The sequence below is a fragment of the Cheilinus undulatus genome, linkage group 14 (assembly GCF_018320785.1).
Source record: "Cheilinus undulatus linkage group 14, ASM1832078v1, whole genome shotgun sequence".
In the NCBI taxonomy this organism is placed as follows: Eukaryota; Metazoa; Chordata; class Actinopteri; order Labriformes; family Labridae; genus Cheilinus; species Cheilinus undulatus.
In genome coordinates, this window is record NC_054878.1 from 3,853,027 (window position 1) to 3,868,108 (window position 15,082).

The following is a 15,082-nucleotide window of genomic DNA, read 5'->3' on the forward strand; positions in this document are numbered from 1 at the left end:
TGAGATGCTTAATTGCATTTGGTTGCTATAGCTTACTCTTACAAAAGGCAGGGCGAAGGCAGTTACAAGGTTCACACGGGTGCTTGAAATTCATGAAGATGGCTGAATTAGAATGTTGTTTCTTCGAGGTCTGAAAGGTGCTTTAATTTGACCTTGTAAAATGTATGAATCCTGCAGTTGTTCATGTTGAGCAGGTCTTAAAATCACCAGCACATGTCCATATACATGCTACAAATGTACACTGATGCTGCTTTAACTGATGAAGTGGACCACTGTTACCAAATGTCTCTGCAGATGACGTGTGATTCAAACCGCATCATCACCAGCCTTGATGCCAGGTGGCCTGGGTCCATTCATGGGTCCTGTGTGTTCAGTGAGAGCACACTCTGCCACAGACTGCAGCAAGGTATGGCAACTGTACATTATACGCTATTTGTGTGTTCCAATATGTGCTTCAATCAGAATCGAGTTCATTGCCAAGTAGGTTTACACATACAAGGAATATGACATGGGTCACTTTGGAGCTCATGTAAAGGATGAAAAGTAGTAACAAGTACTGCAGAAGCTATTATTATTTTATTATAATAAAATAGGACAAAACACAAACTGGACAATGCAATACTAATCCTGCCAATATTCCTCTCATCTACAGGAGACTTCAGTGGGGTGCTGCTTGGGGATAGAGGGTATGCCCTACAACCCTTTTTGATGACCCCCTACCCTGAGCCTGAACCAGGACCACAGGCAAGGTACAACAGTGCCCACAATTGAACCAGGGCCCTGATTGACAACACTTTTGGGATCCTGAAGGCCTGGTTTGCATGCCTGCACCGGCTGAGGGTGGCCCCAGACCGGGAGTGCAAATTAATACTTGCTTGCTGTGTGCTACACAATATAGCAACGATCAGGAAGGAGAGAGAGCCTATGGTTGCTTTTCAGCCCCTAGACGTTGTGGACCCCATCACCCTTGACCATCCTACAGGCTGGGCAGTGAGGGAGGCCATCACACAGCTGTTTCTTTAGGTTTTTGTCTTTTTTTGTGATCAATTTTTGGGTTTTTGTCTTTGTTTCCATTTCCCTCAGAGACATTATGTTGATTATTGCAATTAATTTTGTCTTGCTTTGGCAATATATATTTTGTATTTCATGCCAATAAAGCACCCTTGAAGTAGACACAGAGGCTGGTATTTTAGTTAACACTTTTATTTATCCTTCACCCGATCCTGTAAGAAAGAAGAACATACACACATTAGTGATGCCGGCATCTAAATGACTTACAGTGCAATAAATGTGATTACTCACTCACCTAATTCTCGCTTTAGTTTTTTCATTTTGAGCTTTAAGTACTCAATTTTCAGCTCCTTGTACTCCATGTATATCTCCAGACTTCTCATATAGTGGGCATCCAGGGTTGCACTCTGCAACAAGTAAAATATGGAGCACATAGTTTAAAGCATGGACAGAGTTTGAGTGAGGAAATGTATAATGGGGAACACTGCCTGTGCTGCTTTAACATTCTCACACTATGCTACACATACAGACTTTAAACTCCCCTGTTTCAGTTGTGGTTGATAGTACCTTGTGTGGTCTCTTCCTCTGGTATTTGCCACCGGGGCTGTCCCCAGTAGATGTGGAGGCTTGGGGCTCAGCAGGGGGAGGGGGGTGTTGTTTCTTTCTGCAACATTGACATAGCAGTGGCAACAATGGGTTATTAAAGACCCTGTAAAGTGAAATCCACTCTAGAAATGTTGGAATATGGTTGCTGTAAACATGTGAAAACTCTGAGATCTACATGAGACTGAATTCTGGATTTAGGCCATTTCATCTCTTTCCTGCTTTGGTTTCATGTGGGCGGGGCCAATATGTGGGCTCACGATGTCATGAACCCACAGTAGAGAATGACCCCGCCCCTCTAACACTACTATATTGTGGAAGGAAGCAGTCATCTGGAGCAGAGACTTCTGGTTCATTTTGTGCAAAGGAATTCAGTCTTGTACTCTTGTACCGTTCTATAATGTCCATGTTTCATTGCAAAGTTATAGTTATGCATGTTTTGTTTACTGGTTCATGTTTTTAGGGGAAAATATTTTTCCAAGTATGACACCATGAGTGAGGGGGTTAATGCTGCAGACTTCCGGTGTCCTGAGTGGGCGTGGTTTCAGCTCATTCAACAGACATGCTCACACCATCCTGGAGCAGATTTTACTGCCTCATTTTTCATGATTTGAAGCTTAATTTTATAAACTTGGAGATGCTTTATGTGACTGAAATTTGACCTGGGGGTTCATAACACAGTGATCTATCATACAACAAACCTAAATACAGATTTATTTTTACTTTACAGGGTCTTTAAGTATTGAACATTTGAAGTAGTTGTTCAACTCCATGTGCAGACCATCACCATTCAGTCATAGCCAAATCTATACACTCCCACCATCTGTGTTGGTGTGGGTGGGTTCAACTCTACAATACATGGTAAGGAACAGCTCCCTCAGAGGAGACAGGCAGTGTCTCTCCATCCCCCTCGAGGTCCATCACCACCTGTAGAGATAGTATAGAAGTGGTCTGTTAGCCATGTGCCAATTATATGCTGGTGTGTGACTGGTGTGTGACATACCTCTGGCTAAGACACAGTCTCAGAGGTTGCCTTCTCTGGCACCACCACCACCAAAGTACTTTCATCAACTGTGGGTAAGTGGATGGGCCTGTGTTAGTGAGGTCACAATGATATGATGTAAATTGGCCAAGGTTTGACTCAAACATACTTTGCATGTACTTACACCTCCGTTCGGTTCCAGGGCTGGTAGCGACCCCCGAAGACACCCCATCCATCATGGTGCAACCCTTGTTGGTCGCCAGGGCCAGCTCCTCTGCAGGGGTGTAGTCCTGGGTGGGACCACCCAACCCTGTCTGTTTTTTTACGGTTCTTCTTCCTGTTGGCTGTAACAATGTAAATCAGAAGGGGAAATGTGGTGACAATGAAGCTGCTCCCATGTGGAATTAGAGAAGTGATGTCCAATATGATATGAAATCATACGTAACCATACAGTTAGAGGTAATATACTAGGGAGAGATAATCAAACTTCATTTATATAGCCCCTTTCACACATTCAAACGCAACACAAAGTGCTTAACAAATAAAAGGGATGTAATGCTAATGTGAAACAGCACATTATTCCATCATGACATTCCTACACTTCATTCATTGTGTTTGAGGGCTTTCTTTCTTTAAAGAGGGAGAGTGTATTTTAGTCCAGCTGCTGATTTGTAATTTGTTAATTTAAGTCAGACATCAACTCGGTATGCATGATTTCAGTGTGGCGACAACTTTAAGCTTAATTATAGCATGATGTTAAGACATGAAACAGACCAACTTACCAGGCAATGTTGTTTTTATACTTCTTTTTAATCTGCCCCCACGTTCTTTTCACTCCAGAAGGACTACATCTGGGGGAATGAGATGATAATTGAAATGCATGCAATTCATTTGCAGAGTTTATTGTTTCATGAGATTCATGAGTGTGATCAGTGTCAGACTGAGCCATTGATGAGTAACTTACACATTTACACAGTCCGCTATACACTGCCAAGCATTTTGCCTGCAATTGGCAGCCGCCACAGTGTTTCCTTTTTACAGGATTCGGACTTTTTTCTCCTCGTACTTCATCATTATTAATCTTTGCTCCTCACATGTGAAGTAGGGCACCCTGTCACTTGCTTCCTTGCGATTCTCCATCTGTTTAGCGCTCATGATTGCGATTGGTCAGCTGCCTCTGAGCCCTCCCTTTATACGTGCGCGTTCACGGCTCTTGATGAGACAAATCTGGGTTGAGTTACCGTGTGGATTATCCTGATTGCCATTGTTGGGGTTAGTCAACCCTGGATAGATGTGAGTTACCCAGGGTAAGCTGACCACGCTTCGTGCTGTAGGCCCCTGGTGTGGGAACCCTCCTTTGCCACAAACCAAAACTATGTTAATAGGTTAGTCCGTCTAATGTGAGATACACTGTGTATGGGATTGAGTTGAGGGGCATTTGTCTGCTGAAGATCTTTTTTGATATTGTTTTTTGTGATAATTTCCAAGTCATGATGTACAACACTTAACCTAAGAATACAGTGCAAATATATAATGAAGCAACACGATGTGCTCTCTGTTGGGAAGATCATGTCTTGAACCCTCAATCTTCAAAATAGAACTGCTGTGCTCTTACCTACTGAGCCACCATATTAGTTTTGTTTCTACTATTGTAACCCTTCCTGGAGGGAGGAGCTCATGAGCCAAAAAAGAGCTAAATTTATTTTCCTTTTGGAGATTGATTAGTTGACCTATTTTTCCTTGAGTGTGGATGGCAGGAGGGCTACAGTGTGGATGGTCCGCCACATGGTCCGCCCTTCTCTACAAAACAGGTGTGACATGTTAGTGGTAATTACTAGTCACACATTATGTGATCACCTATGAATGAATTTGTATTAGAAGCTGAAGTGACAGAAGATCAGAAACCTCAGAGAATCAAGGTAAGTTAAATCTACTATCTTATTTCAGCAAGTGTGACTCTAGCTAAGGACCTTTATAGAGAAAGGTAGACTATTTTAATGAAAAGTATTTCAACTTTATTTAAATAATGTGAAAACTTTGTGGGGTTCCCTCACTTTCACCTGATTGTGCACCAGTGGAGGCTCTTATTGTAGGAGTTAGAGGACGGGCTTATTCAGTCTGTTCCACTGTCACCATTACTATGTGCCTATACTCTGACTGCTCTCATTGGACCATGCATTACTTTACTGTTTGTAGATGGCGTAGTGCTTCATCTGGTGTAGTAAGTATGCCTTGTGTTGATGCTACTAACTGTCTTCTTTTGTCTTCCTTTTTTATGTCACCATTGCTGGAGATTATATGAATCCACCTGCTGAGGGCAGCCTGGTGTGCCTGGCTTGTGTCTATCTGTCATGTTGCTGATTCCACTGGTCCTTTGCTCACTTCTGTCCTGTTCCCCCCGGGACTTACATAACCTCTCCTGTTCTGTTGGCTTATCCTCAGAGGGTCTGCTCTCCTTATCCATCATTGTTCCAAGATTTTTAAATAAAAAAAATCTGCATTAAAAATTGTTTGAATGTTTTCTCAGTGTCAACAATGATGGATGAACACAATATACAATATATGGTATTCAGTAAGTTTGCCTGATCTGTAGAATACAATGTGGTTCTTCATATAACCATTAGAAGACAAGAGGGTTATTGGTGAAACCCTTAAAAAGTGGTCCCTGTGTTGGTTGTAGATGAAACCCTTGAAATATAAAAGGGTTCTCAGTGAAACTCCCTATGTGGGATCTAGATGAAACCCTTAGATGGTGAAAGGGTTCTGGATTGAACCCCCAATAAGGGTTATCAGGGAAACCACTACACCATTGCAGGGTTCTTTGTAGAACCTCTCATAGAGGGTTCTGGGTGGAACCTTTCACAGATGGTTCCGGGTATAACCCTTAATGTTGGGTTCTAGGTAGAACACTCCGGAAGGGTTCCAGGGGGAACCTTTATAAAGGGTTCTAACAGGAACCTAAAAGGGTTCTCCTATGAGGACAAGCCGAAGAACCTTGTATGGTTCTATTCAGCACCTTTACTTCTAAGAGTGAACAGCATTGCAGACCTACACTGAAAAAAAAATATAGAGCCCAACCTACTTATAAAAACCTAGGTAACTTTTTGCGTATATTCTTTTTTGTAGATTAGCCAGATTAATCTTTTCAAAACTACTACTCTTCATTAGTTCAAGAACCAAAAAATCTAAATGAAATTTACTTACATTTTCAAGTAGATTCAACAAGACTAATCTTTGTTTAACTTATTCTTTTCTTTGAAATACATGTAATTTCAGTTAAACTCAGCTTGTAAAAATGAAAAAAATAATTTTTTTTGGTCGTTCACGACTGCACCATGCCAGACTATGCGACCAAATCTTGTCCTGTCTTGGCTGACAGCCTGGCCACACTACAAGAGTGATTCTGACCGCTCACCATATGCTGACATCACCATCATCTCTGTGACTGAGTGCCAGATCACAGGTTGTCGGGGGGAGGGCCAAAGAGTGTCGATCACCCTGCAGCAGAAACGGTTGGTGTGATTGTAGCATTTTTTGCTCATAAAAAGGTAAAATAACAGAAAAAAAATTAATTGGATTATGGATAACAGTTATGGATGTATCAAAAGGAGGACAATATGGACTGGCTGTCCTTCAGATATGACTTAAGGTATGCATGTGATAACGTAATAGAATAAAATGAAATGTACACTTTAGTTTTAGGGATTAAAAGGGGATAAAAAGTGTTAAATCTTGGAAATGATGATGCAAAGACAATGAGAAAATGTTCTCCTGTTGGTAGACGTCAGGATTCACGTCGTTATTGTCAGGTCAGGGTGTCAAACTAGACTACAAGACCATTTGTCGTTCCCGGCGCTCTAAATCAGCCGCGATTTTGACGATGAGCTGTGACGTTGCAGTCAGGCTTAAATCTGGCTGAATTCATGTAGTCTGAGTCGGACTTTAGCACAATAATTGAAATCAAATAATTTATAATTCCCTCTGACTGGTGGTAATCATTAGAAACTTCTTTAACAATGCTTGCAAAAGAAGTATCTGCACATGTTTCCACACCTTTTTGATTTTCTCTAATCAATGAAATTATCAGAGCATGGTTAAGTTTTGACTACAAAAGTAAGTCAGGCAGTTGAAGTCTTTTTCAGGAAGTCCTCTTTTCACTCAAGGTGAAAAGAGTTAACCATCAAAAACAACAATAATTCATCAGAAAGAGGAACAAAGGAATCCCAGCAGTGACCTCTGTACAACATTCAACATCTGAACTCACCTGATCACATTTTAACAAATCTTTATTTTTCTCAGTGTAGCTGTTGTTGGACTAATTGAATTTAGCACTTTGATCATTTTCAGGCTCTACAATTTTCCATCAAAATTCTGATACATGCAACAGTCAATAAGAGGCAGATTTTCAAAGTAATCCTTGGTATCTATCCATGTTGAATGAGGGAATGCCTCCACAACTCCAGTCATGAACTGCAGATATAGGACATTGAAGTCCAGCGTGGTGTAGGAGACACTGGCCCAGTCTCAGTGTCCACACTCACTGACTTTGGGGCATGCTCCCTCTAGGATTTAGGGCTGTCCCACTGTCAAATAGTAAAGTGCGTGAAGGCTCTCTCACGGACTTTTGGAGCCCTTCATGCACCCTTTCCGTGAGTGGGCATATCTGCAGACTTAGCATACCATAGTTCATAGCATTGTGACATATGACAGGGATTTCCAGGAGATGCCCACTAGCAGACCCAATAAAAGGGAAGTGAAAAGAGCAAAATTGTAAACACAAAATATGGAAGGTGCAAAAGGGGTTGACGTCGCAAAAAATAAGTATTTTTCTTGTAAGTATATTTTAGAAAACAGCCTTCATCCACTGAGGAAATAGGTCTATAGATGAGGCACGCCTGTTTTTATCTTTGTTTTAAGCTCTGCAAGATGCCGACTGTGAACAAAAAAACAAAGGACTGTCCTGTTTCTGTTTCTACCACTTAAAGCCCTTGCAGCCTAAAGACTTTTCTTCATAGTCTTTTTATTGACTTTTGCACATCACCACAAACAGACAAACAAACAAAAACCCTACACCTACCCCCCCACCCTACAATCCCTTATCCCTAGCTGCCACTCAATAATCCAGTCTGCTACACTTCATTACAATGTAAAGAGTAAAATAAGGCACAAAGAAAGGATTAATAGAAGAGTTTCTGTAAATATGTTAATGAGATAGTAACAGCAGTAACCTGCAGAATTAAAAAAAAAAAAAAAAAAAAAAAAAAAAGGTGTGAAATGTCGGCATCGGGCCACAACCCACATCTCCAAACAGAAATACATTTCATAGAATAAACACTGTATTTCCACTTGTTCTACCATGAATGTCACAGCACCATGTTTGACTCATTTCATTGGTCAAGACTTTTAAAAACCCACTGACAAAGCAGATAATTACCTACATATTATTTTGGGGGAAAAAAAAACAAAAACAAAAGGAGAATGCGGTGGGATCAACGTCACTAATAGAAAGAAAAATAAATACAGTAAATACAAAGTAAATAGACAGTAAGAATTTAAAAATAAAAATTATGAGAGCCTAAGATAACAAGCCACAGCTCAACACTAATACAGTGAAGAGTTAACCAGGAACAGCATGACCAGGCCATAAAGTGTATGTCAAGGGTCAAACGCATCCATTCAACAGCTGAGGATTTACTTGTGTAGAAGGCTTATCAAAGAATGTCAAAAAGGGTCTCCACATGCTATTAAAATTTCTTTTCAGAACCACGCAGTGTAAATCTAATTTTTTCAAGCTTCAGGTACATTAATACATCTGCTATCCAGTGAGATACCGAGGGTGGCGCAGCATCCTTCCATTTCATAAGTATCAAGCCAAAAGGGTGGTAAAGGCTATGACCCTTTGGTCCTCTGCTGATAGATGCATCTCTTCTGGAACTACCCCAAAAAGAGATACTAGAGGATTTGGATCAATTCTGTCAATATGCTAGAAAGGGCAGCAAAAATAGCTTTCCAGAAGCCTTCTAAGATAGGGCATAGCCAAAACATGTGAATCAGTGTTGCCTCTGCAAGCTTACACCTGTCACATATAGGGTTGATATGTGGATATATTTTGGCAAGTTTGGATTTAGAGAGGTGGGCTCGATGTACCACTTTAAATTGAAGTAAAGCGTGTTGGGCACAGATTGAGGATGAATGGACTGCCTTCAACATCTTGGTCCAGATTCCTTGGTCAATTCCCATTTGCAAATCTTGTTCCCAGGTGATCAAAATATCAGACCTAGATGTTTGATCTAGTTTAGAGATGAGCATGAGTATGGATGAAATTGCACCTTTGTCTGTTGGGTTTAAAGACATGATGGAATCAGTTATTGTCTTCAAGGGTTTACTGGGAAAATCTACAATCAATCCTTTAATGAAATGCCGTACTTGTAAGTACCTAAAAAAGTGGGACCTTGGTATATCAAATTTCTCAGATAACTGATCAAAAGAGGAAAGTTTGTTGTTAATAAAGAGGTGACTGAAACTCTTCAGACCACTCCAATGCCATATATTGAAGGATGTGTCCAGTATCAAGGGTGAGAAGAGGTGATTGAATGCAATTGGGCTAGAGAGGCATGTATCTAATAAATTAAAATGTTTCCTGAATTGTGAGTAAATTTTCAGAGTATGACCGACTACAGGGGAGGGGAGTGATATGCTCTTTTGTAGCAGCATTGATGAACCAATTAGGGCTGATAGAGACATGGCGCTACAGATATCAATCTCCATTTTGACCCATGTGGGACAGTTGTTGTCTAGGTGGTAGTGTGTCCAGTAAGATATACAGCACAAATTGGATGCCCAATAATAATACTGGAAAATTTCGTAGTGCCATACTCCCCTTCCTGTTTTGACTTCTGGAGATGTATTCTACGCAGGCGTGGCTGTTTGCCATTCCAAATGAAAGATGATATTATTGAGTTTAACTCTTTGAAAAATGTACCAGAAATAAATATGGGCAGACACTGAAACATGTATAGGTACTTTGGGAGTACTGTCATTTTAATTGTGTTCACTCTACTCTACTAATAAGTGTCAAAAAGAGTGGTGACCATTTAGCCAGGTCCTGTTTAGTTTGTAGACTTTTAAGACTTTTTAATTTTAATTGATAAATAAATTATTATTTTTTTATTAATGCAGAACAGAAAAATAACATACATGTACACATGATAGACAGGGACAAAGTACAGACAGGCCAGCTGATTGAACAAACCAACAGACAAATTGGACACGTTTTTAAATTGTGTGTGTTTGTGTTTTTGATTGCCTTTTGAAACAGATTTTAAAAGTGATAATAGGTGGTCAGACATAAAAATTAGGGCTGGGACTTTATCGCGTTAATTAAGATTAATTAATTACAGAAAAAATAACGCGCTAAAAAAAGTAACACATTTAATCTCAATTTGTTTTTGCACTCCAAACAGCACGGAATGTTTCTCATTGCACAAGTTCCCGGAATACCCGTAGTACTGATGCACAGGACACAACACGACAAACACCATGGAAACCGATGAGAAGTCATTGCTGGGTTTGGTGGGTGGAAGATTTAGTTTTAAAAAACTACCGGATGGACATCTGGATAAAAGCACAGTTGTGTGCAAACTGTGTAAGAAAGAATTTGCCTATCACCAGAGCTTTTCTAGTCTCCGCTGCCACCTCAATGCCAAACATGCTGCAGCTAGCACAGACAACGTTCCTAGTTCGAGCAGGCAGTGTCGCCAATCCACACTCGACCAGATGACTGGGTTCAGAGCAGTGTTTCCGCTAGTCTTTTTTGTCCCTGGTCAAAATGACCGAGAGTCCTCAGGAATCCCGGCCATTTAGAACAACTACCAGACATTTGCTTTAACATTATTTGCTGCATTAACAGCGGCAAAACGCATAAATCTCTCTCTTATTTATTTATGTTTTTGTGTAAGTGGTTTAAAGTATCAAAATGAAAGCTGCGCTTTTCCTTACACACACAGTCAGTTACACAATATACGCCCATGTTAAACTCAGCAACAACGACAGTTTCACATCAGCACCATCAGCCTGTTAACTCATAGGCCGCTACCATAACTTTGCAGCTTACAACAGCCAAATACCATCCTCCACCGATGACAACGATGCATACAAACACATAACAAAAGTGCTTTCTTAACTGGACACTGCGTTAGAACTCTACATTTCAAATAAAAAAATGAGTCTTACCATCAGCTGCTAATATCAGTCCTCATGATGACAAATACTGTAACCTCTCTGAAGAGAGACAGAGCCTTCGTTATCAGCTCCAAGCGGTCCATGCCGTTCTGCACGATGTGATTCTGTGTTGACCATAATCCAAATTTACCTGAGGATTGGTCATAGGTAGTTTGTCAAAGTCCACTACAACTCTGTCCAGCGTAGGCCTCCTCTCTCGCTCTGCTGCTGTATCTGTGTGTCAGCGGCTCGGCTAAACAATTCCCTTTGTTTCAGCCTCTTCATTACTCGCAGCGATGACATAAAATCCCTCCATACCACTGATGATATTAAGCCTTTGGTTAACCAGGAAAACCTCACTTAGATTAAAATTCTGCTTTACGAGAAAGCTCTGGTCAAACTTTCCCACTTTCCCTGCAGAGTCCCCAGCAATACTGAGCCTGCGCTCAGCTTTGACGTCATCGTACATACATAATTAGCCATGTGCTTGCAGTCTGAGGAGATAAACAACCCCAGCACTGCAGGACAGTAGACATAGGGAGATTAGGCAACTTCTAGTTTATTTTAATGCATTCTCACAACATATCTTCTAGGTTATACAAAATATAATATGCAAGTATTCAGTATTTACTTATCTGGTCATTTGCATGTTTTCTGCCAGACATTTTGACCAGTTATATTTTTATCTGCCGGACTTCCACCCTTTTTACCAGCCAATGACCGGCAAATGCCGGCTAACGGAAACTCAGGTTCAGAGCCAAAATGAGTAAGTCCACGACTGACAAATTAACAAACTCACTGGCAAAATGGATTGAAGCGGACTGTCGACCACTCTCCATGGTAGAAGATAAGGGGCTCGAAGCAGTGCTACAGATAGCGTCCTCTGACCCAAATTATGAACTGCCATGTGGAAAGAGAATTTCAAACAATGCAATCATAATATTTCTTATTCAAATTGCATTCCTTATTCATATTGCACTCAAATAACACTTGGTGATGAAAATCAACACAATTTTGTTGTTTAAGCTCATTTATGTGTCTATTCATTGATTCAGTCATATACCAAAATCCATTTCAATTGAAAAATGTTGCTTCTTGTGTCAAATATTGATATGCGATTAATTGAGATTAATTGATTACAAAGCCTCTATTTAGATTTTTTTTTAATCGAGTCCCACCACTAATAAAAATAAATAAAAAGAATTAAACTAAACTAGAATGGTTGTCTGAGGCGGCAGACCCACGCCGAAGCAGCGCCACCTTGGAAATCACACTTCCATTGATTACTATGGTGTTCAAAATTTGATGTCCGACAAAAACTGAACAGGTGCGCGGGATCATCACCAAAATCTAATCGATTCTTCCCTGTCACTATCCCAACATTCCCTGAAAGTTTGGTGAAGATCTGACTCTCCATTGCTGAGTTATCTTGTACACATACAAACAAACAAACAAACAAAGATAGAAAGATAGAAAGATATGGAACCCTTTACATAACCCCCTGTGGATTTCATCGGCGTGGGTAATTAATACTGAAGGAAAAAAAGGACTCTCTCACTAGAGATGTGCGGATCGATACTGAAGTATCGATCCCTCCAATACCAGAGTCTTACGTTTTAGAACCGATTCTCATACAAAAATATCGATATTTTAATAAATGTGGACAAATGTGTAGTTTGCCATTAACAGGAATACAGTAGAGAGTAAAAACACTATCGCAAACTTGTTGTAATGATTCCCAGTTAGTAGGAACTACTTCTTCTTCCGCCTGTCAGTCACATGCGTAATAGGGCTCCATAAGAGCGTCACTGGTCACAACGGGCTGCTGCTCGCTAAAACGCAGTCATGTGGGGACATATTTCAGCTCCATAAACAGCAACGACGCGGCACGTGATGTCTGTGAGAAGACAGTTAAGTATTAAGATAGTTAAACATCTGAGAATCAACCATAAACAGAATATGATGAGGCGATCCAGAGAGCAGGAGAGGAGAGAGACAGGTGCTGCTAGGGCGAGACAGACGTCACTCTCGGAGTCCTGGTGCTGCAGGCAGAAACTATCCAGGTACAGAAAGAGCAGAAAGAATAAGGAGCTGTTGGAGATGTGTAGTGATATACGTCTGTCTACTAGACTTAGGTTTTATTTTAATGATCAAACAACGGGAGTTCCCTGCATTCTTAAAGCTACGGAATCTTATTCTATACAAATGTTCATTAATATAAATATGGTTATTAAATTAGTAATGAAATAAATAAATGCCACAATAAACAACTGCATGAGCTCAGCTTTGAGTAAAAATCCATGTCCCTGAGATCAGCTCACATCTATTCAGTAGGCCTAGATTTAGTCAGGTAAGGCTACCTGTAAAGTAAAACATTTGAAGTGGATTACACAGGCTAGGTGTTACTAAAATATACATTATACTTGCAATAAAACAACCATTGAGGGCTAAAAAAAAAGCTAAGATAAAACTGAAAAACATTTTATAAATAAGATAGATAATAACATTGTTTCTATAAAATATTTTTCTTGTATTATTTTCAGTCTCATTTGTTTTGACTGATGGTTAATTGAATATTTTGAAATGTAGTAGTGACGAACTTATGCAATTATTGTGACATTTATTATATTGTCATTAAATTATGTATTTTAATAGCAATTTCAATGAGTAACATAGCTTTTTATATGAAATGGCAAGGGTATGAAAACTTTTAATTCTTTAGTTTTAGTGTAGGCTGTTTTGAGAGTCTACACACATAGCTGAACCTAAATAAGATTTAGAATTCACAGCAAGTATCGGTATCGGATCAGTATCGGCGATACCAGCCTGAATTGTACTTGGTATCGGATCGGAAGGGAAATCAGTGGTATCGCACATCACTATCTCTCACCTCTTCACCCCCAGACACATAAACATCCACGTTGGAGGACTACGGTAGAAAGTTGTGGTCAAACTTAGTCATATGATTAAATTGCGTCATTATTTTTCTTAACGCGTTTAAGTTTCAAGATTTATCACAAGTGTTAACATGTTAATGTTAACAGCCCTACTTTTAATCTGTGTGAGCAGGCAAAAAATTTTGGTGTGTTATTATGATTCAGAGCTTAGCTTTGAACCACATATCCGAGGCATCACCAAAAAGCATTTTATCATTTTAAGAACATTGCCTGAGTGCGACCATTTATTTCTCAAAGACACTAATCCATACTTTTATCACCTGTAGAACTGACGATTGTAATACTCTTCTTTCTGGCCCTCCTAGTAAGAACATTTCACACCTGCAGCTGCTCAAAAAGTGGTGGTGGGTGAGGAGAGGGACGAGGGTGAGCTCATGTATTTTTCTTTTAATTTTCTTTTGTGTGTAAAGCACTTTGTACTTGCATTGCATTGTATGATAAGTGCTATACAAATAAAGATTGATTGATTAATTGATCCCCATTTGTGAGACTACTAGCACCTATTGGCTGGACCTCTGTTGAATTAGGTCAGTCACTTTAAAGGGAGTAAATTTTTATGCAATCACTTCATGCTAGTCCTTCATTTCACATCTTATAAAAACTCACCTTCAACAGTGATGTTGAACTCAACACTGTACATTCAGTTGTTTCTCTGCGTGATGTCTCCATGGTAAACGCCGCTGTCTCCATCGCTGAGTGACCCAGGAGTGAAAGCCCCTGATGTTTCACTCAGAAGAGTAGGGTCAGTTAGCGTGGCATACCACAAGATTCGGAAGTCACCTTGCAGCTCAAGGTCATCTTTGCTCTGTAACTTGATTTTTCCATATTTTTTATGGTCAGATGCTTTGTTTCACTTCGTCCACCTGGCAGTATGATAACAACACAAAGAGAAAAAGAGACAGAGTCCAGTTTAGAGAACAATTAAACCATTTTGTTGTTTGCAATCTCTATTGTGTTGGCATTAGGCAAACTGCATAATTTTGGACCTCACTTCTCATGGATCCAGAGGCGGACTTTACCGTTAGGCAAAGGAAGGCAATTGTCCGGGGCCCATAAAGACATAAGACTGCACCAGCCAGTGTTTTGGCCTTTAAATTGTGAGGAGTTCACACTCATTAAAGCTGCGAATTATCAAGTCAGCTTAGTCATGTTACAGACTGTTAGAGGAAAATCTCAGGATTCTTACAAAGTCCAACAGTACTGGCTCACAGATACACAGCAACAGAAACTACCCCTTTAGTGTAAGGAAAACACAGGAAAACATGAAACTCACAGTGTGTGCTGCCTGCCTTCTCTGTTATTTTGTTGT

At 40.1% G+C, this 15,082-nt stretch overlaps 1 long non-coding RNA gene across 1 annotated transcript; it reads right to left on the bottom strand.

Moving 5' to 3' along the window:
- Positions 1-1,196: 1,196 nt before the first annotated feature.
- Positions 1,197-1,809, bottom strand: LOC121521982. The gene is made up of 3 exons (XR_005992911.1): positions 1,579-1,809; positions 1,307-1,418; positions 1,197-1,223 (listed from the first exon to the last, which is right to left on the bottom strand). It is a non-coding gene; the product is annotated as an uncharacterized LOC121521982 (long non-coding RNA).
- Positions 1,810-15,082: the final 13,273 nt, after the last annotated feature.